At 38.5% G+C, this 25,401-nt stretch overlaps 1 pseudogene; it reads right to left on the reverse strand.

The window, feature by feature from the left end:
* Positions 1-2,731: 2,731 nt before the first annotated feature.
* Positions 2,732-3,785, reverse strand: LOC103704662 (ethylene-responsive transcription factor ERF105 pseudogene; annotated as a pseudogene).
* Positions 3,786-25,401: the final 21,616 nt, after the last annotated feature.

Below are 25,401 nucleotides of genomic sequence, written 5' to 3' on the forward strand. Positions count from 1 at the left end.
AAGTTCTAGCCGGAAAAGTTCTTGGTTCTCTGACTAACCAGGTCATCTTGGATTTCTTCTCACCTGAAAATTAAAGTCTTGCCAAAATTATTTCACCCATCAAATCAGGTCAGCCGTTACCATCAAACTTCTGGCTTCATCTGTTGTTTTGTCGACCATTGGATCAATTTGCAGCATACAATTAATTCAGTTTGTTAGTCGGCAATGCTCATTGAGTTGACATTCAGGGTGGGAAAAAATAGTCAAATCTCTTTCAGAGGAGGGAAAGGATATGTGAACTGGTCTTTATATGAGTTCAAGGAGCACATGATCCTGGAGTAGGTATTACATGATTTCCATAGCCGAAGAAGCTGACCAGTAGCATTGATTGTTCCTAATGACTGAGGCTATTTATCGAGGCCTCCTGGCGTTTGACCTTCTCGATCTCCTTCGAAATGAAACTCTTTTCTACAGAAGGCTGTTGAGATGAGGACAGTTCAGCTGTGACTGGGATGTCAATCGTTGACTTCTGAGGCTGAGTTTATTCAGTTCGAGCCCGGTAGGAGTGGAACATCTTTTTTTCCTTTGAGGATCAAAATTTAACAAGGCTTCTCGATCATATGCTTGAACACTATATGTTTGGAGTTTAGAGAGAACCCAAATGATCTTGTTAACTATAACGAGATCCTAGCTTCTGATCCTCGCAACCATTCCATAGACAGCACATGCCTTCTCTTTTTCTCTTATTTGCTTTTGTCACCTTAAAATATGAATAGTGCTCAAGGATCTCTATGAAAATAAGAAATTTTCATATATAAACCACAGGATTTATAGGAGCAAGATCTGCCATATTGAGAAGCTGAATCGTAAACCAAATTTTTGGATACCATAACTTGACTATACGATATTTGATTGAGATTTTTTTTCTATTAATTAAATATTTTTTTGAGATTTATAACTTGGCGTCATTTTCTGAAGGATGCAGCAAAGCTAGAGATCATGTCTAAATTATATCATTTGAACTCCGAATGAATGGTCAACTCAAAAATTTTCTTTTTGATAAAGATTGTGACTGGACATTTGTTTCGATCCAAAAAGAATTAAAAAAAAATTGATATAGAAGTTGAGATCTACCTTATTTTAGTTTTTTTATATTTATTCCACTAATCATATCTATTTTGAAAAAACTAGTTCTGTTCGAACTAGGAGAAAAATTCGATCCGCATTGTGCAAGAACGATCTTATTATTATAAATAGAGACTATCCATCCAAGTTTATAAATCATCAGTGGAAAAAAAAAGAGATGATGTAAACCTTACCTTCGCCAATTTTTTTTATCTTTTTTTCAAATTTTTTGTAAAAAATTTAAGTTGAGTAAGTTGAGAAAAATCCTTCCTTAATTATAAATCGACCAAACTCATACCTGCTCACTAGTATGTGGGGATCAACAATGAGCCCCATCTTAAGTGTATTGGCTGCACATTTTGCTAAGTAGATGTATCTAATTTTGTGTCATGTATGCATGATGTGTAGGTAGAATATTACGTTGTTGCGTGATAAGCACGGATATGCATGGCAGATTTGCATGCTGTTTACTGTGATATGCGATTCATACTTCATAACCCCTCCTGACCACATTTAATATACTAGACAATTAATCCATTCTTTTGCGTCATATTAGTCAAATCATAGAATTGCCCAAGTAAGCATTCAAATTCTTTAACATATGGAGCTTTGTAAACGGCGTGTTATCCGCCCTTCTCTTGGTCATAGACTAAACCAATCATACGCTTTCGTATTTTTTCTGTTGTTTTTTTTTAACAAGCATCTGTTGCTTTGAGGTAGGACTTAGTCTGTCATCCTGTTTATTGTATATCTTATTGGAGATGTTGGATGTTGGAAGAGGTAAAGAGAAAAGAAGAAGAAGAAGAAGAAGAAGAAGAAGACAGAGAATAAATCATACTTGTGAACGAGTCAAATGTTTTTTCATTTGTTCTTGCGTTCAGGCGTTTCTAAACACAACAATCAGAACAATTCAGCACTCCTGTGTCACTTTAGGCCACACTATTTGCCTATATCTGAGTACAAAATCTTGGAGTACCAAAGCAGGATTTGAAATTAAGATGGTGAAATAGAGGAAAGCTAACTGCGATTTTTTTCTTCGGCCCTTCTATTTAGAAAGTGTAGCCTGCAAGCAATTCAGGTCATGATTCATTAATCATTGCTAAAGTTTTAAATTGAATCTCAGTAAAAGTTTAATACCTTTTAACAACATGTCATTTCAAGTGGAGATAATCTCCCTTGAAAGACCCACTCGCATGTGAAGAGAAATAGAGGGTCACATAAATGAAGAAAGAACATGCAGCATGAGGGTTTTAGAAGGCAAGTTAGCTCGATCTTTTTATAGATAATTATTTACTGATTCTTAAAATTTATTTAAGCAATACATAAATAATAGAATAATCACTGTTCTTTTGGTGTTTTCTATTCTCATTGTTGTTTTTGCTTGTCCCATATTAGCATATTTTACACACTCTTACTGAATTCCTTTCTAACTTTACAGTGAAGGCATGAATAGATTTCAAACAACAAAAGAAAGACAGTAAATTTCTCCAAGCTCTGAAGAATCTCATTACATATAAAACCCCAATAACAAAACACATTACAAGCTCGAATACAGCTATTGACACATAAAAAAGAACAAAAGAATTTGAGCTAATACGGCTATCCATATCAACTTCATACAGCAACCTTTTTTTTTTTTTACTTTCTTCCCTTTTTATTGTTTATCTAAGCTCAGAGATTAGCTTCTAGAAGCTCATTGCCTGACGGTGACCGTCAGTTTCTTAACTGACTATGAGCTTCGGAAACCCCAGTTGCGGGTGCGGGGATAACGGCGAGAGCGGCGGCACGGTAAATACGCCCATCACGTCGGCGCCATCCCAGACGGTCGTCCAAATCGACGGCGTCAAGGGGCAAACCGACGGAATATTCTCCTCCGCCGACTCCTCCATCTCCGGAGACCTCTCCTTCTTGATCGGCCTCATCTCACCTTCCTTCGCTTCCTCCGCCGCGGCCGGCGCCCTCTTCCTCTTCCCCGCCGTCGCGAGCGGCGCTGGAGGGGGCGGGATGCAGCGGCCGGAGCTGCCGATCTCGTTGGGGAAGTTGAGGATCGCCTTGCAGCCGCGCATCTGGAAAGCGGCGCGGTCGTAGGCCTTCGCGGCCTCGACGGCGGTGTCGAAAGTCCCGAGCCATATCCTGGATCCCCGCCGGTTGGGATCCCGGATCTCCGCCGCGAACTTCCCCCACGGCCTCTGCCGCACCCCCCGGTACCGCCGCCCGTCGTTGTGCTCCGCCGGCCCTACGGCTGCTGCCGCCTCCGTCCACTCGATCTCGAACTTCCGGATCGGGGGTAGGGAGATGGTGAGCGACGGGAGGCAGAGGTCGGAGGCCTGCTGCGAGTCGCCGCCGAACCGGATCATGGGGTCGACCGGCTCGGCGAAGCGGTAAGCTTCCAGCCCTCCGTAGGGATCGATGCGGCCGCTGCCGGAGAAGGGCTGGGTGGTGTCAAGGTAGTCGGAGACGGCGATGCCGTGGGGGGCGGAGGGCGGGGGAAGAGGGGAGAGGGGTAGGTCTCCGAGGAGATGCTCGCGGATGAGGTCGAGGGTGGAGTCATCGTCGACGATGGACGCCATGATAAGAATTCGGCAAAGCAAGAAGAGAGATAAGATAGAAGAGCAAGGGCGACGAGGGACGTTTCAAGGATGGGTGGAGGAAAGAGGAGTGGGCTTACATATATTTATAGATAGATGGGCGCTCTCTCGAAAAGAAGGACGAAGAAGCCAAGAAAGCGGATAGAATGATGATATGCGATGTGGACCTTGTCATCTTTTGTCTTTTTTATTTAACTTTAATAATAATAACAAATTATTTAACCTTTTTTTATTTTTTTATTAAATTATAATTTAATATAATTAAAATTTTAAATTTATTCAAGTCGAATTCTGACTATAAACTCTATCAAAACGCCATGACGAAATCATCATGTGACTTCACATGATCTGGCATAAAAAGATAATGCCTTATGTGACGTTGCCTGACGATTTCATCAAAGCAGCCAGATAAAATTTATGGTCAGAATTTGAATTAAATGAATATAAAAAATCAATAAGTTAGTTGCACTACATTAAAATTTAAGAAAAAAATTAAAAGTCTCTAAATAATTCAGAAGTTTTTGTGTGATTGTTCCTTAATAAATTGCAGCATCTCTAAGAAAAAAAAACCCTCAAAATAAATCATTAAAGTTTAGGCATAAATATAGTCGCAGAAATATTTTAAGTAACTCAAAAAAAAATCATTTCAAAAAGTAAATCAGTTGGTGTGTTGCATTCTCATTGCCCCTTTTTGATTTGATGTAGTGTGAAGGGGCCCATTGAGTGCAGCAAAGTGCCTGCTGCTGGAAACCAGAGTGACTTCTTTGAGGGTGTTACCGTAGCATCATTATGTGAGTTACAAGTGAGACACATAGGTAGGTCTCCATATATATACCAAAGAAAAAGAGATAATTGGATGTAGAAAAAGATAGATGAAAATAGATAAATCATATGAAAAGTAAAGTCCAATATGCTTGAGAGTAGTAGCCATTTTGTTAAACAAACAGTTCAAAAAACATAGATTCTTTAATTTAAGATTTTGTTTCACAGATAATTCGCTAATTAAAGCTAACCACATGTTTTCGAATTATATATAGTAGATGTGTATGCATGCATATGGTCCAACAAACAGTGACGGAACACTAAAAATCTAGTATAAAAATTTGATTTTATACTATTTATTCTATATTAGACAAGGTCAAACAATGATTAATTTCATTCCTGCTGTATGGTGACTTAATGGCCGTCATATGAGATCAGCAGTCGGATAAAGAACGTAATTGGGTACTCATTATTGATAGCGTGTAATATAACAGCAGGCTATCCATCCATATGATGGTCTTATAGAAAGGTTCTTCTTTGCTGCAGCTAGAAAGGGATGACATTATCATCCCTTGGGCTAGCCACTTGGAGACTGATGGGAAAGGGTTAAGGAGAGGGAGAGCCATTGGGACCATTTTGGGCTCCACAGATTGATCTAGGTGCGTGCACTGAACCCATCATGTCACAAGTGGGTGGACCTACGTACGATAGTATACTAAGTGCACCATGTGGCCGTACATACCACCAATTTCATTTTCATAGGCTCTTTTTATCAAGCTAATCTCATTCCATCTAGGCTCTATTCATCAAGTGCTTATCTCGATATACTGCTACAGAAACAAGCAGTTGTGATTATCGATGTGCGTAGCCATGTGATGCATGTCATGTAGGATATAATTTTTCCAGTGTAGGATACCAATATGTGAGGGTAAGTTGAGGTTTTCTATAATCTTTGTTATTATCCAGGACATAATTTAGCATACGTGATGCATGCCAATGTGGTTATGGAGAAAAGTAATGCTGATTTTACCAAAAGAAGAGGTAATAATGAGAAAAGTAATGCTTATTTTTTGTAGTCTTACGTGCATGATAAAGTAGCATCCCAACTAAACCGATGGGATAGCTACCCAGAGAGTAATACACACGCATGCGTATGTTCTAAGTTATGATTCCTTTTATTTGTTTGAAAGATATCTGCACTATGACATCGACTTCAAGCAACCAACTCTCGCATGGGTGAGTGGCCGTGTCAACTAGTTTAATCGGCAAACTTACTGAAAAGTAGCCATAAATGACTTGGATTTAGATTTCACCTACACCATTATAAAATTTATTATCTTAATAAAGTGGGAGAGATCTTAACACCTACCTTCCTCTCTCTCTCTCTCTCTCTCTAAAAAAACACCCACTTCTTGCATAGAATTATTTATTTATGCATGCATGCATGCAAGAACTTGAAATGCCCTCCACGGTATTCCTATAAAGTAAACTTGTTTGTTGCTCATGGTATATCGCCAAGAAAATGATGCATAGGTGTGACACGTCTATTCTTGTTCTTGAGCTAATGGCAAAGTCAGTAGCAGATTGAGGGCTTGCATAGGAATTTTTATGCAATATACGTAATTTCGGGCTGAATCCTATAGGTTTACTTTTGACCTGAGATACAAGAGAAAATCTTGCAAGTCGAGTCATCGGTCAATGGCTATGTTGGAAATCTACAAACAATCATGCTGTCTCCCCAATCATTTTAGGTCCAACACCTTGAACCCAGTCGAAGTTTAGTCTCCTTGAACACCTTGAATCCGGGTTGAGTCGAGCCAGATGATGGATTTGACTCTTACCGGTACAGACTCTGGTGCAACCGTCTCTCTGGCACGACCGCAGGTGAAAGTTCCGACCCGTTCCGGGTCCAGGGCATTGGCTCGATTCATTATATCCCTCTCTTGCTTAAAACTCTCTTTTATTTATAGCTTTAGGAAAAGGTTGTCCCTTTCGCACGAGAGATGAATTCGCTTTCCTTCGTGCAAATCTACCATTGGATTGCGCAATAACCGCTTCAAGAGCAGTGTGGGCTGATGGACGAAAGAGTTTAAAGTGCTCAAAAAATTGTACAAAATACAATCAAATAGTCGACAAAGAAGATCATTTTTTCTTGCGCAGATACAACCCGAACCCTATACCTTTAGAGGATCGATGTCAAACTCATAGTTGGCCTCAAAATTTTGTCAAAATTTTCATGAAACCATTTTATGTAAATTTGTTCTCTATAGCCATTTTCCATCAAGAAAAATCCGTCATAGTGATGTTTAAAATGGAACATAATTTTCGGGCCATCGGTGAACAAAATTTTCAGCATCATTGCAATGGTCGACCGCCAATGTTTGACCTTCCGAAATTTCTTCAACTCATGATTTTTTTACGAATCACCAAGAACTAATCACCAATCCATCATGTTTGGCACCACAAAAGTACGTTTACAACCATTCCTAGGAGATTATTGGATAAACTTAGCGGCATCGGATGATTATATACTAATTTCTCAAACAAGCATGGGTTGTATAATCTTCTGTCACACTTTCAGTTACAAGAAGAGCATTAATTTGGGGTTGGCTCATCACACAAATTATTATGTTAAACATATATCCACCTATGCATGCATGGTAATTCTAAATTTCCAACCAATAAACTCAATTGAACCCAAAGCATGAAAAATACCACAGAAATAGACCAACTCCAAGGTCATTTACAACATTCCTTGTAACATTCTCCATCCAGGATTAACCTGCAGTTGCTTTCTCATTGATGTCATGCCTCCTTGTTCTGGTGGAAGGAGACAGGATTTCTTGAGCAGGCTGACGTCGAATGTAATTTATATCAAAAGCCTTGGTGTCCAAATTAAGCAATATTCAATCAGTGCTTGGAGGCAAACTTACCACGCACGCATCATTCACTATAATTTTGTAGGAAACCGGATGGAAGAGCCGAAGGTCAAAAAGACTAGTAGTATGCTGATGAGAGTGCAGTGTTTTATAATCCTAGGAGTCTTGCAATACTAAAGAAACCCTTAATCTCAAGTCAGTCAATATATTATATGGTTATGAGGTGAAGAGTATTCGTCACCATTCAAGAAGCCAGTGATATATATAAGCAATCTTTTAAGATATGGATTAGGTTTTGGCGTTTTCTCATCTGTCTCGAAAGAACAGAAGGTAGAAAATATTTGACTCCAACTCTGATCCAACAGAAAAATTAAGGTGAGGATAGCATTGGATTAGTGTCAGGTCACCATCTCATATCTATGCCGTGATGAGAGGAGGCAGGTTTTATTTAATTTGCAGAATATAGCAGGCTCATAGGACCAGGTTTTATTTAAGCTGGTCTAGTTTTTCTTCTTTTTTTTTTTAAAGAAAAATGTACATATGCTGAAATAGTTTAGTGTTCTAAAATCATATAGGTCTGCAACATCAAAACAAATGCTTAATTTTTGTTAATCAGTTATAATTATAGTTATGAGGCAAAGAGTATTTGTGATTTTGAAGAAGCCCAGCTTCGACAATGGTTCTGAAATAATATTTAAAAAGTGGATGAGGTTTTGGGTCAGTATGGAAGAATTGAGAGTAAAAATATTTAATTCCAACTATGATCAAGCAGAGGAAGGTGAGGAGAACATTGGATTGGTATTAAGTCACTGTCCATGTCTGTGCTGTGATGAGAGGAGACAGGTTTTGTTTTGTAGATATACTCGTCGGAAGTTAGATTTATGGTTTGCTCATAATATATATACATATATGTATGCAAACATGCTGATATGTTCCAAGTTTTTTACAATCTAACAGACGCTTGCAGCATGAACGAAGAAGCTTAGTTTAATGTCAAACAATCAATTTAATGGTTATGAGGTAAAAATTATCCGGAGAAGTTTTGGTTGTCTCTTGTCTGCATGGAAGAACAGCAATCTTTTAAGATACGTACCGCTGAAGAAGAGCCATGATATGTAAACATCTCCAAGAATGGTTCTGAAGCAATCTTTTAAGATATGGATTAGGTTTTGGCGTTTTCTCATCTGTCTTGAAGGACAGAACGCAGAAAATATTTGACTCCAACTCTGATCCAACGGAGAAATTAAGGTGAGGGTAGCATTGGATTAGTATTAGGTCACTATCTCATGTCTATGCCTTGATGAGAGGAGACAGGTTTTATTTTGCAGATATAGTGGGCTCAGATCTAGTTTTTTATAGGGAAAATATAAATAAGCTGAAGTAGTTTAGCATTTTAAAATCATATACGCTTGAAACAGTAAAACAAATGCCTAAGTTTGTGTTAATCAATTGCAATTCTTGTGAGGAGGCAAAGAGTATTTGTCATTTTGAAGAAGCTGTGATCTGCGAACGACGATGGTTCTGATTTCTGAAAGAATATCTAAAAAATGGACTAAGTTCTGTGTCCTGCTTTGTGTCTGTATGGAAGAATAGAAAGTAAAAAAAGTTATTCAATTCCAACTATGATCCAACAGAGGAAGGTGAAGAGAACATCGGATTGGCATCAAGTCACTGTCTCATGTCTTTGCTGTGATGAGAGGAGACAGGTTTTGTTTTGTAGATATACTCATAGGGAAGTAGCTAATTTGCTGATAATATATTTCTTTGTTTATATAAATATGCTGATGTGTTCAAGTTTTTTACAATCTTAACAGAAGCTTGCGTCATGAACAAAGAAACTTAGTGCAATATCAAACAATCAATTTTTCGCTTATAAGGTAAAACGTATTTGTCACAATTGAAGAAGTCATGATCCACAAACAGCTTCAACGATGGTTCTGAAATAATCTTTTAAGATACGAAAAAGTTTTGGCTCTTGCCTGTTATCTGTATGTAAGAAGAGGATCGGAAATACTCAACTCAACTCTGATCCAATAGAGGCAGATGAAGAGAGTATTAAACTGACATAGTGCATGAATGAAATACAAATTAGATATCCTACAGGATGATTTTTTTTTTTTTTACATTTTTTTTGATGAAATAAACTTAACTGGGAAAAACCAAAACAGTTAGAACAACATGATTTATACTGCAACCAATGGAAGCTTCAAATGATAGGAGACATAAACTAGTTATACCAACAAAGACACACGACGATGATTATGATTAAATTGCTATGATCCAACATAGACAGATAACACACAATAAATAAATAATTTAAGAACCTTTTCATTTACCACTAATAAAACCCGATTGAGAGCATTTTGTTATTGTTTATATAAAAATCTGTATCAATAAATTGATCCACCGATGCTTGTCACAAATGCGTGGATACGTCGAGTACCACGTCTCGAAGCCGTGTCATTTAATTTAGTATATCTTATCCTGAAGCTTTATCCGTGGTTAGGTAGGTCTGCTGGAACTAGGATGGATCAAATAAGATAGGCTTAGAAATACTTACCCGAACTTCGTACAATAAACTAATACAACCTGCTTCATAGAAACAGGATGGAAGCTAGGACAAAGGGTTGATACTTGATAGGACAACTAGTATGTGGATATAGTTAGATGCATGTTTATAAAGCTTGCAACATTTTAAGGGTTAAAAGAACCCATAGTTACATGACATTCCATACATTTTATGATTATGAAGTAAATACTGGTACTTCTTGCAATGTCTCTGAACTAATCTTCTTAGGATATGGATTACGATTTGGCTCATTTCCAACAACGGATGGAAGATAAGAAACGTGCTTCACTCCAAATGTGGACCAATCGGAAGAAGGTTAAAAAGAAGAGCTTCGAGTCACTGTCGAGTGTCGTCCGATGAGAGGAGAGTTTTGTGGATATAGTTGAAAAGAGAGATGATGAATGGTTTAGGAGAACCAAAGTGACAATTTCCTGGAAACCGATGGCTTATACATAAATATCTATGAGCAAGCAAGCTTGATGCAGCCCACTTGCACCAAGACGGGCAGGCAGCTTGGCAAAAGCTCATGAACCAAGTACTCCGGGCTCCCGTCACTGTAATAGACGAAAACGATGCATGAAGGCTAGTAATGTGCAGTCGTCAAGCACAATGTAGCATGAGAAATGAGGGGTTGGGCTGAAAGGGATGCCTTATCCCAAAGGGATCCAAGTGGGAATTTGGATATCTTATTCATCCACCAGGTCTCGTCCCATATCTTTTAAGGTGCTGGGGGTCACAAGTTATGTCCATGGTGATGGCCCACCGTGGGCCTGCTTGGTCATAAATTATGTCCATGTTCTCAGAACGCAAGCGTGTATCTCTCTGCTCCGCAGAGTGTGCTCTCATGCGCGATACGTGCAAGACTGAAGAATGTGTTTTAATACCAAGGGAATACTAGAAGAAGGTATTTTCCTTCTTCGATCTGATATTTGAGGTGTTCTTTTCTCCAAGGATTCCTTCTTCGATCTGATATTTGAGGTGTTTTTTCTCCAAGGAAAAGAAGAAAGAAGAAGTTGGAATAGGGGGAGGCTGTATAGAATTGATATTTAAGCACTCGCATGGCCCAATTGGCCTACTTTGAACTGATTCGATGGATCCTAAGATCTTAAAAAAAAAAAAAAAAAGATTTGGATCCAAGCAGGTTTGACATTTCCGGCAAGTCCTGTCCTAAACCAATCTCAACTATTTTAACTAGAATATTCTCCGCATCCTTCGCAGATTTTTTGATGCAGTCATTGACATTGAAACATGAAACTCCTTAAATTAAGTAAAGTACTTCTACTGGACATCTTGATGAAATATCAGTGCAAAGATTTTTTTTTTTTTTTGTGAGGGAATAACACTGCAAAGACATACTTGAGAATTCAGTTCCTGGAATTAGTTAAATTCTGCTTTTGCAGGTTATCAGATGGTGCCTAACGACAACCTTTCGATATGAGTACAGTCACTACCTTGCACCAACTTTACCCTAGAATAATTACACTCCCTGTCACGATTGTCAAAGGGTGGCAAAAAAGTCCCACCACCTCAAGACTGATCCATGACAGACACAATGTAAAACCCTAAAATGGTTCTGGATGAGTTAGACCATTTAACACCATGGATTATTCAGACCTCAGCCTGCATTATTTTCACACTAGAGCATTCATGGCTGCCCGAAAGAGACCATGGCAGCCATAGTAATATGATAACAAAGTCTATAGTTATTCATAATGCACATACAACACTACCACATAATAAAGAATGCAGCAAAGAAGTTCGCACCCAAATTGACAGAGCAGAAGCAAAGGAGAAAAGAATCTAGATTAGGAACCCTAAAGGGAAATAGAAAGGCATTGTATATCAAGTAGAGCGAAAATTTGGAAGCATGCGATGGTGTAACAGTGGTTGTATCAGAAGAAGGGCGGAAAAACCTTACAGAGCTAATTTCCATGGCAGGGTATACTGCAATATCCATTGCTACATAAATGTGGAGTGAATGGTGAGAAGTTAATGAATAAATTAATAGTAACTTTAATGTGCAAGACCTAAAACTATCTAATGAATGCAGATTCTGCCGCACAAGAAATAAAGGTTCTGGTCTTTTAAAAGTTTGGGCCTTGGGAGATCTGACAGTTGAAATTATATGTGGTACGTTCCATATGCAAATAAGTATAGGGTAAATGACTCAATATTAAGACATGTTGGGAATATATGCAGATAAATTGGTTCAGGATAGAAAGAAATACTATCTAGTAGCTCATACAAGCTGAAATTAAAGTCTTGAAGCCCTTTACACGAGTTGTTTGCTGCCAATGAGAAGATATATATCAGACAAGATGTAAGATTTTTATAAGATGGCTACCGTAGTTTTTTTTAATGACAGTACAATATAACTCCTAATGAGACATTTGAGCTTAGATGGTTTTTTTTTTCTTACCAACCTATGAAGATCACCAGAAATTCTACTCTAGAGGTGATAAGTTCTAGGATCAGTGAATGATACTTATAAGCTTGCGGCCGAGGTGTGTGCTAGTAGGATGAAAATAATCGCAAACCAAGTTGCTTCCTTTGGATGCAGCAACTTCACAAAAGTTGGTAAGATGATAACCAAGTTGTTTGTTTATGAACACAGTGCCCTGCTGGTGACTGGCAAGCTTTTTGCTCTGCAGATTTTGATCTTGCATCAATGGTCAATTGGCCACAAGCTTTGTGACTTTCAATATACAGCTAGAGAAAACATACGATAGGATCAGTTAGGAATTTACTGACCACAAAATGTTAAGAGCAAAGCTTTGTTGAAGATAGATATTTTGGACAAAGGGAAGTAGACCTATAACTTGGTTCTTGGTCGTTTTCAAGACCATCCTCAGGGAATTCATTCATGCTTTGAGGAAAAAAGAAAGTACAACTTGTAAATACTTTTCTTCTTTTCATCTTGGTTCAGAGGTGTCACATAGTGTGCAGTGAATGTCCTGCCCGGAAGAAGAGCTCGTGGAGAACGAAAAAAGTTGGAAGAACACCCTCGTCGGGTATACTCTGGGAAGACGCCCTAATTTCGAATATCTCAATAAAGACCTCCCTAAGATCTGGGAACCAAAAGGAGCTCTTGAGATCATTTCCAGAATGAATGGCTTTTTCCTGTTTCAATTCCTGCTGGGGGAAAATGGCTCCAAAGTGCTCGAAGGCGGACCTTGGCTTATTGGTGGTCGGGTTCTCATTCTTTTGCTGGTTTACATTCTTAAGGTTTTGTCGACCCTTTAGGACCGACTACAACACGACAACTATCAAAGGTGGTACGCTCTCTCTGCTCGCGACTAGAATATAAGATCCACGAACGCTAAGCTCTCCATCTGCAATGCCTATAACGTAGCATGCCCAAAAGTGAACCAACCCCTTGGACTGCTACGAAAAACACCATCGGATTTCAAAGTAGCCCGATCTAATTCAAAAATTTCAGGATCTAATTGATTAAATATAAACTATCTGGCAGTGATTTGACGTTAAAAAAAAAAAAAAAAGATGAAACAGTCAATAATGTGAGTTTTTTCCAAAATGTGGTTTGGAGGGTCCCAGACTTTGAGAAAAAGCAAAAAGAATCCTAAGCCCTCCATTTTTTTGTTCATTTGGACAGGATACAGATTTCAAAATAGTCGTCGGAGATCAATGATCAAGAAAGGAGAGAAGTACATATTTGATGGGACTCCAATACCATATAACAGTGCCATGAAGATCAAAAATGGAGGGAGGCAATAAGAATGAACACAAGAAAAGAAGAGAAATAAAGTACTAAGAAAAGGATACTAGACAACTTTTTATTTTGGCCATGAACCCCATTTTTAAGTCAAAAATGTGAGCCGGCCGCTAACTTGGAAGTAGATGACAGATCTACACCTAAATAAGCTCAAATACATCCAAGTAATCTAAATTTCTATTTTAGGACTCTAGTTACAATGAACTACTCGAGAACATGAATGGTTCTAATTATTATAAACAAAATCTTCATAATACATAGATCTTCAACATAAGCATCAAGGATTTTGTTTTATATTATAAACTTTAGACAATAAACATTGTGAAAATTAAAGGACATGAATGTTGTGTTTAAACTCAGAATACACCAAACTTTTGAGAGGATCTGCCAATGCATAAGCTAATGCTGCACATATTTTAACATAAACATAAAGAAATACCATCCTCTTAATATTGATGTAAAGTTTCAAGTGTCCAACAACTAATGCTCTGATGCTAAAGCTAAGCATTTGTGTTCATGCACCATGATACCAGCAGAAATAATTAAATCACCCATCCCTCCTTTTGTCATTGAAAACACTATAGCCTTGTGTATAAGCCTCCAACTAGGATGCAGGTAGAGCAATAAGGAGTGTTCCTTACATGAGATGCTGTTATGACACTAAAAGATGTATAATAAGCCTAAAGAATGTGTGTGCCTCACATCAATATAGCCTGTCCCATAAGCCTAAAGGCATTCATCAAGTCGCTCGCCCTTGAGTCTAAAAAATGGTAAGCTAAAAATAAGATTTTTTCAAAAAAGAGGTTTAAGGGTTTCGTTCAATATAGTTTCTTTAGATTGTATAGTTCTTTTCTATTTCTAAGGTTTTTAACTCATTTCCTGGCCATTAACTTTTTGCTATCAGAGCTTGTGTTACCTTCATCTTTGGACAGTGAGATACAGATGATTACTTTGTATTTTATTTTCACTAGGAGCAACCACCTTTTGACTACTTTTCTGAAACAACCTAAAGAAGGAAAATCAAAGCAGAGGGAGAAAATTAAGGAAAAGAGAGAATAGACTACAGTTTAGCTGATCATATGTCAAAATCAAAACGCTGGTGCAAAACAAGTATGCGACTGTTTGACCTGTGTCTCATAAAATCGCATATTGCACCAACAATTCTCACAGAAAGTATGGAATCAGCCAATGTCAAGCAAAATAAGAAGTGAACTATAAATGAGAAAAAAAAAGATTGAATCTACACACATTTGTTAGAGTTAGGTGGACATAAGAAAATTATTGCCAACTCTATGACTAGCATGATAAAAAATATTTTAAATATGCTAAACAAGAAGGAAAGGGTAAAATCAAGTTATAAAAAGATAAACAAGATGATAGAAAAACAACTTGATCCAATAAAGAGTTTCATGAAGCAATCTGATAAGCCTATAGTTTGACACAAGAAGAGAAAAGAGTATAGAAAACCTATTGTTTCCACAAAGACTATATATCACTACCACATATCTGCACTAGGATCATATATAATAACAAAAGCAAAAATTACAATTGAACTTCAAGAAAATGTGGGTACACATTTGTGGAGCAAAATTAGAAGCTCTAATATCAATTGCAAAAGGTATCCAAAACCCTCTGATATGAGATCTAAGGTATATGCTTTACCCATAACGCACGAACTGAAAGTGGTGACCACAGTCTCACATTCATCAAAAATTCATAAGTCAAAATACATGCCTCCAATACATGTTGAAATTAAGCAACACATGCAAATTGTGATGCATTTATTATTCCAAGTTAGGGGGGGCCATCGGAGATTTGGTAGAATAGAATGGATGGCTTATAAGACTTAAATTCTCTCTCTCTCTCTCTCTCTCTCTCTCTCTCTCTCTCTCTCTCTCTCTCTCTCTCTCTTTCTTTATATATATAAATTGATCTATTTATATCACCTTTAAAATAAGTCTTTGATATATGTATTAGTTGATTTCATTGTGCTATATTATTCATAGTTGCCAAATGGCATAAAAGTGCATATATATATATATATATATATATATATATATATATATATATATATATATATATATATATATATATCATGAATAAGATTATGTGCATCACTACAAATGACCATGTTCAACATATGGTCTCAAACTCCTCGAAATAAAATCAAGTAGCTAATCATGTAACGTTTAGTATATATATTATGACTAATATAAAATAATTGCAAAACATGTTACATAGAATTGTCAAAAAAAAAAGCGGTTAGATTACTATTGGTGGACATCGTTCTTCCATATCAATATCAATAGAGAATAATGCAGGGAGGACAACAAAAATCTTCTATATACTATTCATTTAATAAAGTCATACAGTTAAGCTTTATTCTTGTTGCTGGAAATTGGACCCGGGGGCCGCCGCGAAGCCGGGGAAGGAGGGGCTCCGCCGCAGGGACGGTGGATGACTGTGCGCCGGCTACTGGCGTTCTCCTGTAGGGCGGAGCTCCGCCGCAGGAGCGGTGGTCGATGGCGTGCCGGCAGGTGGCGTCCTCCTGGGGGGCGTAAGTCCTGCAAGAAAAACCGGTAGCCGGGCTCCCCGGCGCCGGCCCTCCGATGCTTAAGTCAGAGGGGGCAGATCTGTGGAGAGAGCAGGGAAGAGAGTATGTGTAGAAGACAGAGAGAATATTTGGATAAGATCCAGAGGATCAGTTTTCTCAATTGTCTGTGTTGTTCACTTCTTTCCACCCGGTCTAGGAGGGTTCTCTCGGGCTTCCGTTTTTTTTCTCTCCTTCCCTCCCTTTTCCCCCTAGGTTTTCTTTTATAGGAGGATTTTTGTTACCTGGGAGGTGACAGGAGGTTTGTCCTGTTTTGTAATAATTGGGCACGATTTGGCCCATTAATGGCGTGGTGGAAAATAAGGCCGAATCAGACCGGAACCAGGGAGTTGCCACGGTCGATCGGACCTGTTGGGGTGGTTGAACCGCCGGCCGTGGTAGGCCTGGGGTCCGTGGATGGTAAGTGCATTTATTACCGAGTGAACCGGCGGTCAGAGAAAGCCATACGCTTTGATGGTTCGGTGATCCGGAGATCGCCTTGAGCCGTGTTCATTAAATGACTGAGTGCATCGGAGACTCGAGGGGGTCTCATGCATTAATGGCAGGTCGTGCCGAATACCTGCGGAGATCTTATGCCTTGATGGCTTGGAGATAGCGGCAGGTTGTAGTGGAGTTGTCAGGTCCCTCAGGCTTAGAGGGTTAGACGGAAGTTGAACATTTGGTCCAAGGCAATCGGCTCGGCAGGGGTGCCGAGCCGAGCTGGTCGCCCAATGGGGCGCCCTGTGGCGGGGTTGCTTCATAGTACTTTTGCTCGGCGCCCTTTGGGCGAGCGTCTTGCGCTCTTTGGTTGGTTTCCTGGTCGGCGCTTTTTAGGCAAGCGCTTTCTCTGGTCGGCGTTCTCTAGCCGGGCACCCTGCTGATCAGCACTCTTCGGTCGAGCGCCTTTCTGGCCGAGCATCCCTACTTGGTCATTTTGGTTGGGCGCCTCTTCTTGGCGCTCTCTCTGGTCGGTGCTCTCTAGCCGAGCACCCTGCTGGTCGGCACTCTTCGGTCGAGCGCCTTTCCGGTCGGCACTCTTTGGCCGAGCGCCTTTCTGGCCGGCGCCCTTTGGCCGAGCGCCTCCGTATGACTTGGGGTTTTTCCCCCAACAATTCTTAATCTCAAAATCGCAAAAATATGACTTTAGAGTTATTAGTTATTAGCAATCCTGGTAGAAAGTATAAATTCAATTTTCAAATTTGAAGATTTTATTCCACTAAAATCTTTTTATTCATTTTTTTAAAGAAAAAAAAATCTTTTCTTAATTTTTTTTTTCTATCTCAAAGAAACAATCTTTCTCCCTCTCCTGCTCCCACAATGTAGTTTTTCTTTTAATTCAGTTTTGACATAAATTTATAATCCCCATTGTTTTTGCCCCACCATTTAAAAAACACCCATCACTTTTTAATCTAAGCCTTGTCCTTTTCACCTTATAATATTTTTCTCCTTCCTTGTACCCATGCTTCTTCATATAACTTATCTCTTCCTTATATTTATCTTTTTCTCACGCATCTTGCTGTGGAACAGCTGCTGACGATGAGGATAAATGCATTGATTAGGGATGGCCATGAAGTCCCTTCCAGATTCCTCATAGCGTGTAATGATTGATCCTCGAAACATCAGCTATCTCCTAACGACGACGTCGATGATGTGCCCAAGAGGGAACAGAAGCTTCTTGTTCGATCGGAGTTATTTTGTCCATTGCGTGATGGGACGTGGACCGCCCTCCAAAGCTCGCACGCAACTGCTTGTCTACGTGTGGTCCTTAAAAAAAAAAAAAAAAAAAAAAAAAAAAAAAAAAAAAAAAAAAAGGGGAAGGGAGGTTAGCAGCTCCCACTGGAGGCCCACCCCACTAGAAGAATGTTTGATGCAAGTAGAAATGATCGTATGTTGAGCACCCCGGCCGGTTTTACTCATACCCCCCAATCCGTGAGTCTGCTTCGAATACCTCTCTGGGCTCCGGCACAAATTCTCTGTGTGACTACGTCACACCTGTTACTACCGAGGCTACCAGCAGACCAGTAGCCCTTCCAAATTTCGTGTCCGAGTAGGAAGCATCTGGTCTCCACAATTTAATCGATGCCTCGTGCGTTTCGAACTTGGAACCACTTAGTTGGAAGTAAGGCCCCGTTCCACTGAGCTACACCTGGCCTTTACTACGGCTCACTTGTCCCAAAAACACAAGCACATAAAATAAAATAAATTTATTTATATACTTTTATTTTTTTATACTTTTTTATAAAATAAGATTTGAATTCAATCACGTTAAAACTACTACTTGTCCCAAAAAAATTAAGTTGGTAGGATAAAATAAATTTATTTATATATTTTATATTTTTTTGTAAATATAAAATGGTACAGAATCTTCTTGGAGTTTGCTGAACGCATCCTCGCCAAAACACCCATTTGAATCATGTGCAAGTTTTCGATAGTATGGAGAAAGACAAGCAGTCGAGCTATCAAATTGGTTCCCATGGCTCTTGGCCTAATGTATCGGGCCAAGTTTATAGCGAAATGGGACCGGACGCTTAACACTGCACCTATAATTGACATAAGAGGGGGAAAGCATTTTAGTTTAAGATGGCACCTACTCCTCTGGCTACCGTGATAATTGGCCTCTTAAATTCTTAATCTTATCATCTAGGGACTATCTTTCACTATTTTTTTCTTCTTTAATTCCCTGTAAATATATACCTTCAATTAAATCTAGTAAAAATTTATTTTTATCAATTTAAATTGATTCTAGATTGTCGTAACTATGGCACCCAAACTAGCTAGACCTACTTTTTTATTTTTCTTTTTAAGTAGTGCTAGGTGTAGTTTTGTGGTCTTGTTTGAAATAATTCGTGTGTGTTCTGGCTAGTGCATCTTTAACTAATATAAATATGGAGATTGAAGGTAAGGTAAGAAATATCTAATAAGTCTTTAACAAGCATATCATCAATGGGAAATGCAACTCAAACTAGAAAAACATGATATGGAGATGATTCATTCCAAATTTAACAAAAAAATTAACCAAGTTAAACCAAATCGACTCGATTATTAAAATACTTTCACAAATTTTGAAGTGGCTAGGTTTTTTGTGTTTATTATATTTTTGTCACCAAAAAACTCCTTGTTTTTGGTGGAAATTAACAAAGAACTCCTTGCAGCATTTCATTATCTCATATATGTGTGTATGAGTTGTCCTTTTAGTTTTCTATTTTCGTCCTAACATCATGATTATATTACTCGCAGTTTTTTATTGCTTTTTTTTTTTTTGATAAATTCTAAGGTCATATGTTAACCAAACTATCCCTTTTTTTATAATTACCGATGTGCCAAATTTTAATTGGTTCGTGTATTCATGTTTCGAACCTTATTCTCCATTTAGAATCTTCTCAAACTCAGCTTATGCTTATTATGAAACCCACGTTTCTTTTCTGTTTCATTTTGTTATTTAATTTTCCACCAAAGTCTTGTCTCCATTATATTACACCAACCACCAATAATGCATTATATTTTCCTCATCACAAGGCCCTTGAAACGGGCCTTTTTCAATATCCTATTCTCGCTCCTGCTAATAGATGATGAAATTCAACGTAGTACTATTTCTTATAGCAAGAAAGGCGGACGCACTATTTTAAGTTTTAATGTAGTAGGGCAGGGGCATCACAATGCTAGTGACTTTTTACATGGTACATACATACGAATCCTAGATTGCTTCTGGATTTAAGAGTGTCCCATTTACCAAACAAATTGAATCGAGTTTGGGTCTAATGTAAAGATAAGTCTAAATTTTATTGAACTCGAGCTAAAAATCTTGCCGATCAAGCCGTGCCTAGATGAGCTTGGACATAAGCATCAAGACCTAATTTTCCAACTCAATCCTATCTTGGTGGCTGATTGGATCTAAATTTAGGACCAAAGTCCCTACCCATGAGTTCGGATTAGATCAAAAACAAGATCATATTTGGATCTATCCCGCCAACTTGTGCCTCTAGTATGCCATCACCGATTTTAGTATTTTAAGATACTAATAGGTGATTTCTTCTTTTTTTTTTCTTTTTCCTTGCAAGGTTGGCCTAAGGTCCGCCCAACTAGATTAATGCGTGACTTCTAGATGATCGCACTCCAAAATAGGGCAGTCCATGGGCTAGGTTTAACCCGACCCGGTCCAACCTAAGATGAGGATCCGATTACCGACCTTTTAACCCTATTTGATGGATTGGCTTCTCCTTTCCTCAAGATTCAGGTTGCATCTTTAATGATTGATCCCCCATTGCACAACTATCAAAGCATTCCAAAATCATCTATTCAATACTCCACAGATCTCGAAGCATCCAATGAACGGTGGATTCACAAGAAGGAAGGTGAATCCTTCTTTCTCGTGAAAGATACAACCCCTATCCATCGGGGCGTCGTGGATTTCGACTCCAAGGCCGAGATCAGAGAGAACGGTCGAGAGAAGGTCGGAGCGAGCGGCAACATCGCGAACATCAATGGCTGCGTATAGGCGACAAGGGTAGCGACGGAGGGGAAAAAAAAGAGAGACATGCAAGGTCGCAGAAGAAAGCCACGAGGGAAGAGGTTCCGTTGGGAGGTGGGCCACGACCAAGGAGGAGCAGCTCCTTCAAGCAGTCGAGGGCGAGGAGGCGGTCGGAGACGATATCCATATCCACGGTGGCGAGGAGGCCGGCGGTCGTGGGGGGGCGGTGCAGCATTTCCATGGGAGAGGGGGCGGAGAAGGGAGGAGGAATGATATGGCTAGATGTACTCAAGTTAGAACTATATGAAATGCCGTTTTCACCCACAAAAAAAAAAAAAAAAAAAAAAAAAAGAGAGAGAGAGAGAGAGAAGGAAGGTCGGGATTTTGGGCAAGTGTTCGGGTCGGGTCGAATCCTAACCCAGATTCGACCCGACCCAAGTAGCAACTTTCCATGCAATCCAAAATTAGATTAATTAAATCATACCTCGCGACCAACGAGGAAACAGCCCGGAAGGAGCAGCGATGTGGACCGCGGTCAAATGTCTCACATTTTAATGGTATTAGCACACGTGGGGGTTTCTCTCTACCTTGACGTCCAAAACTGAGAGCCCCTTTTTCTCAGCATACTTGGCATGTTTGTGAATTAAAAGAGAAGGCAAATGGATCCATGAAGTCTATGGTCAAATTCAAACGAGCTGGACCAGTCAACCTCATATTTTCTTCAGCAAGATACCTACCCTTCTTGTGGGCGTTCGAGCAGCCACCTCCTCATATCCAACGCATCAACTTCTAACGAACTTGGGATCATCAAAAACTCCAATGCAAGCGTTTCCACAAGCTTGCTTATTTCTTCAGCAAACGTCATTTACTTTGGAGTGTCGCCACCTTATTGATTGGTTGATAAAACTTAAATATAGAAAAGTAGGAGATATGTAGAAAAGTATGATTAGGAGTAGGACTGCTTTTTCTAAGCAATACTCTGTTCGCAAATATAATTAATCAACTAGAATCATGAGGCGATGACTAATAAGCCTTTGGTTGTTGGTGCCGTCCTTGACCCCTGGACTGGGAGAAGGGCCAATAAATGGCATGCTTTCATCTTTTTTTTTTTTTTTTTTTCCTTTAAGTTTATGCTCTCTCTCTCTCTCTCTCATATAAGAAAGTAACCATGTCTAAGTTTTGTTTAATTTATTTTTTAAGAAAAATATACTCATCAACTCACTGTTAACAAAATTTGCTATTCTCACTAAGTACTGCTTGATAACTTAGTCTAAAATTATTTCTATTTTTTTCTTATGACATTTTTATGCATGCGATAAAAGGTATTGAGATGTTTTTCATAAATTTAGTTTAAATCTATTTAGAAAGATAAATTTATTTTAAACAAGAAAGAAGTAATTATGTTTGACCGGTTGTTCTATCTCTGCTATCATGAAGTGAAGTTTGCTATATAGATTCATCCAAAAGAGTGCTATCACCAATCGTTGCACCGGATATCCATTTCAACTTAACAAATGAGAGTGATGGTATTGATTTTTTTATCCGCCGATCTAATTCTCAAATTTTGTAGTGTTGATGGTTAAAAACCATAGAAGTCATATTACTATCATTGCTATATCTCTTAAGATATAAGATCTTGTCCCTTCTTTCACTTGTCAGAGGAGATAGTAATTCTATTTCATATGTGCCATTAAGAATAATTTTTGATTCCATAGCGAGAGAGCAACAAATGAGGATGCAAAGCAGTACATAGTTAGGTATGCATAACCAAGAGAAAACCATATAATAAAAACTACAGAACTATTTATTGAGAGCTTGCCAAAAGTATTAGTTGTCAATAGTAAATATTGAAAATCAGCATAAAATCTCCTCATCGTCAAAAGTCCACATAAAAATATTCATAACAATCAATAAAAGTCAAATCATGATTTTTTTCATCAATCTATCTCTCTAATATAACTCATCGCCTATGTCACGACACTCATTCACCTTTTCTAATTCTAAGCTTGAAACCGACACTACCACCATCGAGAAGTTAGACTAAATGTAATCCAACAAAACATTAAAAACTCCTGAAAATCTTTATCAATTTTTTTTCAAACACCGATAAGTCTAAAAATTTCCAAACATTCAAGCCCCAGCGAACTTTTACTTCCTAAGTTAACATTTTAGATAGATCAATTACAAACAATTTTATAAATCATGACTTACAAACCATGGAGGATCATCGCTACAATTTTCATGTTAGATGAGTTGAACGGTCAAAACTCGAAAGCTCCTTTACCTCGTCATAACCTAATTCCACCAGCAGTAGACTTTCTAGACACCTCGATGTTCGTGAACCGCCTTCCAAACATCAATCTGCCAATCCCCTAAATGACCACGTGCAAATATTATTACTATTGGTATTCAATGTGCATTATTTCAAGGATGTTCATAGGATGTTGTAGCTTTCTTCAACCCCACAATTTTATAATTATTGTGTGAGAATCCGTACGGGCGTGTGTTTAGTCCCACATCGATTATCCGCTGGGTAGATCTTGGGTACTTATACAGGATCAAGGAACCCAAATAATACCTTCCGGCTAGCCATTTTGGGTGAGGTCCTGGGTTGTTACAAATGGTATCAGAGCGGACCCGGCTCATAACCTATGTGGACTAGAGGACACTGCAGCACGGATCCATTGGGGCTGACCACGGGCCAATCGTGGTGTTTGTGATTAGATTTGAATAGATATGAACCCTTAACCTGACGAGGACGTCAGAGCTTGAACGGGGGGAGTATGTGAGAATCCGTACGGGCGTGTGTTTAGTCCCACATCGGTTATTTGCTGGGTAGATCTTGGGTACTTATACAGGATCAAGGAACCCAAATAATACCTTCCGGCTAGCCATTTTGGGTGAGGTCCTGGGTTGTTACATATTGTGTAAGAACTAAACTAAGTAATAGGATATGGAAGTAGAATGTTAGACGCATGTAAAACTTTAGAGTGGGGTGATTGGGACTCAAAGAGAGAGATTAGAAAGGCTGGGTTGGAGCATTAGGTGGCAGCAGAAACGGGGAGAGAGAGGAGATAGTGGTGTATGGGACGAACAGCATACACTGTACTGATCCAATTGTTGTTGGAAAATGATGACATGGCCTATGCGGCAATTGGGTCGATAGGACGTGGGTGTGGGGCTGGAGAGTGGAGATAACGTCTTCCGAAGAAGGTACCCTGTGAGCTGGAGATAGAAAGTTTTATGTGGATGATACTCCGTGAGCTAGAGATAGAAAATTGCTTCGAATATTCTGAGATATTTAGTTTTTAAATTTTATTAAATATATTTGTATTCGTTGAATATGAGTTATCCATTTTATAATAAAAAATAAATAAAAAAAAGAAAGAAGAAAAAAAAAAAAAAAAGAGAAGAAGAGAAAAGGCGAAGCAACCACTAAAAAGGCATGGCGGGGCCGTGCGAGGGACGGGCGGGTAGCGGCCGCGGCCCCCACCAACGAGACCTTATCCTCCCAAGCGGTCCAGAAACGTTGCATCCTTCTTTGGCCGCTTTGTCATCGTCGCCGATTCCTCGCCTGCTTTTTGACCCCAAGTCCTCTTGCTCCCACTAGGAATGCCTCCACCTTTAGTTGTGGTATGTGTAATTTGATGATTGATATTTATTGCATAAAAAATTATGTAAAGAAAAAATAATAATTATTTTAATCTTGCTTTTCCTAAGGAAGAAAAAAAAACTAAGCATTTTTTTATAAATATTTAATATATATTGTGTAGTTTTTCGACTCTATGCCAAGAGAGGCCAAAAGAATATTTTTTTATTACACAAAAGAGTATATATTTCTATAAAACAAAAAAATCAAAATTGCAAATAGTTAGCCTTTTCTAATTTTGCTTTGCAAAATCTTTATTAGACAATTTATAGACTATATATATATATTTTAAAAAAATTGAATTTATTTTACTAATTCAGTAAAAATACGTCTATATGAATCAAAAAATAAAATATGCAGGAAATAAAAAATACATAAATTTTTCATCCTCCTCACACATGCCATAAACACTTTTTTTATGGACTAAATGCACCATTATTGGAACTTTCACGGTCGGAAAGTGCCTTGCTATCTGCTTTTATCTACAATCCTAAGTTGATTCTAATCTTTACTTCGTTCTGCCATGTGTTGGTGCCGTGTTTACTATTTATGATGGTGATGAAGGCAACAAAGGATGGGAAGGAGAGGAGAAATATTTTACCTAAATTCTATTGAGTTCGGATCCTTTGTGATTATTTTATATTGTAGAGAGAACTGTATATTGTCGAGAGAGCTGTACATCTTTGACTATGTATCGATACCATACTAGTGGAGATTATTCGCCAGTATATCGACACTCTACCAGTGAGGATTATTCATTGTTATATCAATACCTTATCAGTGGAGGTTATACATTGACATCCTGCCAGTGAGGGTTATACGTTGGCGTATTGATTTTCTGCTAGTGGAAATTATACATTGGTACTTTGATAAACTTGTATTCCAACCTAGCCACAGGGTATAAATATAGTCATAGTTTATGACTATCGAGATGAACTTAATAATTTGAAAGATAATTGATTTATGAAACGAGATTTGAAATTTAAAATGACTAGACATCATATCGATTTGGTTAAAATTAACGTATTTTGCATACTTAATTTTAGTATATTATTATTA

This window comes from Phoenix dactylifera, chromosome 6, assembly GCF_051530095.1.
Source record: "Phoenix dactylifera cultivar Ajwa chromosome 6, Ajwa_hap1_PhDact_Kaust_v1.1, whole genome shotgun sequence".
Classification (NCBI taxonomy): domain Eukaryota; kingdom Viridiplantae; phylum Streptophyta; class Magnoliopsida; order Arecales; family Arecaceae; genus Phoenix; species Phoenix dactylifera.